General features: G+C 47.1%; 1 pseudogene; it reads left to right on the forward strand.

Annotated features, from left to right (window-relative positions):
* Positions 1–1,210: 1,210 nt before the first annotated feature.
* LOC123138618 (two-component response regulator ORR24-like) overlaps positions 1,211–2,868 on the forward strand; it is an 8,297-nt pseudogene continuing 6,639 nt past the window's right edge.

Below are 2,868 nucleotides of genomic sequence, written 5' to 3' on the forward strand. Positions count from 1 at the left end.
CGGCCGCCCGGACGCGGGGCCTTCGCCGGTCGCCTGTCCGTCGCCGTCGGCGGGTGCCCTGCCGGAGTGCCGGTCTCAGTGGACCACGGGACAAGACTAGAGACTAGAGGAGAAGCAGACGGCGTGGAGTTGGGAATTCGGAAAGAACAATCATCGTACATACACGCGTACGAGGAGACTAAAGACTATAGGAGAAGGAGAGACGGGGAGCTGGGAATTAGGAAAGAACGATCAGCGTACATACACGCGTACGAGGAGACTAAAGAAACGAGGCAATGCTTCGCATGTACATGGGCTGAGACCTGAGTTGGGCCCGGATATGTTTTCCTTTTTTTCCAAAGAAAGTACTTAACTAATGGGCCAAATTCCAGGGTGGTCCATGGACCACCCTGGCCACCCTACTGCCCCTCAAAAAAAAAAAAACTGGGTTCACACAACCCTCCTCGATGAAGCTAGAAACTATAGATATTTGGATACAAATTCGTGATCGATCATTCACAAGAATTTATTATATTTATGTACTACAAAGAATGAAGAAAGATGAATGAGAGAAGATAATTAGGAAAAAGGAAGAGTGGTGCTGCAGCTGTGCCGCTGCATTCTTGGCAAGCTACTGCCTTGGGGAGCTGGGGTTGACCATATTTGGATGCATTTTGGGGGCCAGAAAGAGGATAAGCGCCGACACGGGTGGGCCACGGTGTTTAAATAGAAGACATCGACATGTATGTGGGAGGTGTGTTGAGCAATAATCCTACACCTACATAAACTTAGGAAATGTTATAAGTAATTGTTCTCACTAATTTTCTCTTCCCACATCCCCCTGAATTTCGCCGGATGGGGCCCGGGCCATGTTGTTCATCATGACAAGCCAACTTTCACGTGAGCCAACATAGAATATTTACTTAGGTCTAGCAAATCCCTGTCTTGGACCATACTTATTATTGGGCTACGGTTCTATGATTTTTGCAACACACGGATATGTTTGCTAGTTTCAAAAATGGTTAAAAAAATGCTAGTTTCTACATAATAAAAGATTTAAAGAAAACAAGGTGGAGCGTGTGAACAGGGACCACCCGGTTTACCCTCATCAGAGAAGTAACGTATGGACTATAGTGTATAAAAGCAAGCCTGCTAGTCACCAGTTACTGAACGCCCTCCACTCATTACGGACAAGCAAAACTGAGGCTTTGGTTACCGACTGTGAGCCGAGATGGAGAGCAGGCGCGCCGCCTTGGCCTCCGGCGCCGGCGAGGGGATTAGGGTCCTCGTTGTGGACGAAGACCCCATCCACCTCGAGACCATGACCCAAACGCTGAGGCGGTGCGGGTACCAAGGTACATCGTTCGCTTTGTCGTCGCTGCAGTTTCATTTTTCTGGTCTTGCAATATCTATACCGGCGACCTGACATTGTTGGGGCGTGCAGTGACTACGAAAGCCTCGCCCGCCGAAGCACTGCAAGAGGTACAGGAGAATCCGGACGGGATAGACCTCGTCTTGACGGTGGCGCACATCAAGGGGGGCGGAATCGATGGCTTCACCCTCCTCGAGCAGGCCAGGGATCATTACCCTGTCATCTGTAAGTCCTCCACACATGTATTCACCTGATGATACATCTGCTAGTGACAGAGGGAGTTTAGAGTCTAGAGCCAACGAGGCATGTATTACGAGTCGGCTCTGATCGTAGTTCCAGCTGTAGTCATTTTGTTTTTTTGCCAGCAGTAAAGTAAAGGCTGCAGTTACCAGGTTGATTGGCGAGCCTCCGGATTTTTTGTTGTTTGCCATCCATGCTGATGAGTCAAGCCTTGCCACTAAACTAGATGTCCCAAAAGACAAAGAAGCAGGAAAGATGATAGCTATCGACTTGATGATGACGTTTTTGCCATTGTAATTTTGGCATTGCCTCGATCCTATTGGACGCGAAAATCCTATTCCTATGGAAAGGGACTAACCTCCCCCTAATTCCAGAGGGGTCCCCTTCCTCTCTAATGATGTAACCATTTCGAGGACAAGTATTTCCGGACATACTTTACACAGCCTGTAAAATAAATTCCGCAGAAGTCATCCATAGATGTAGGATTGCTCTCAGCAGTTACTACTTTATTTTAGCGAGGGAGAAGTTACTAATGTAATATATTTTGCGTGTTTAACGGGCAGACATATGTGGAAGATTAGTATTGGGCCTAAGGGGAGGAAGCCATGATAGTTCTGCACGTAACATACAGAATAGATCGATCAATCCATGGACAGAGGGACTTTAGAGTCTAGAACGAACGAGGCATGTACTCAGTGTTAGTGGAGTTCTTGAAGGTGTCGGGATACGTACGAGTCGGCTCCGACGTAGTTCCAGCAGTAACAGCTGTAGTCATTTTGCTTTTTTGCCAGCAGTTACCAGGTTCTCGTTGGCGAGCATCCGGGTTTTTTGTTGCGTGCCTCTTCCTGTTGCCATCCATACAAGCAGGATGAATGCTTTGGTGATTTTCATTTTTCCATCTTTGATAGCAGATGAGTGTTGTTGTCCCATGCTCGTGAGTCAAGCCTTGCTGCACACGACTAAACTAGATGTTCCAAAAGACAAAGAGGCAGGAAAGATGATAGCTATCGACTAGATGGTGACGTGTTTGCCCTTGATGATGATCATATTGGGAGCGAAAATCCTAATCCTACGGAAGCTTTGCCTAGGGACTAACCACCCCTAATTTCAGAGGGGTCCTCTCCCTCTCTAATGATGTATAATTAATACTTTACACAGCCTGTAAAATAAATTCTGCAGAAGTCATCCGTAGATGTAGGATTGCTCCCAGCAGTTACTACTTTTTTTAAGCGAGGGAGAAGCTACTATTGTACTTAATGGGCAATGGTAGACGTACG

This window comes from Triticum aestivum, chromosome 6B, assembly GCF_018294505.1.
Source record: "Triticum aestivum cultivar Chinese Spring chromosome 6B, IWGSC CS RefSeq v2.1, whole genome shotgun sequence".
NCBI classification, from domain to species: domain Eukaryota; kingdom Viridiplantae; phylum Streptophyta; class Magnoliopsida; order Poales; family Poaceae; genus Triticum; species Triticum aestivum.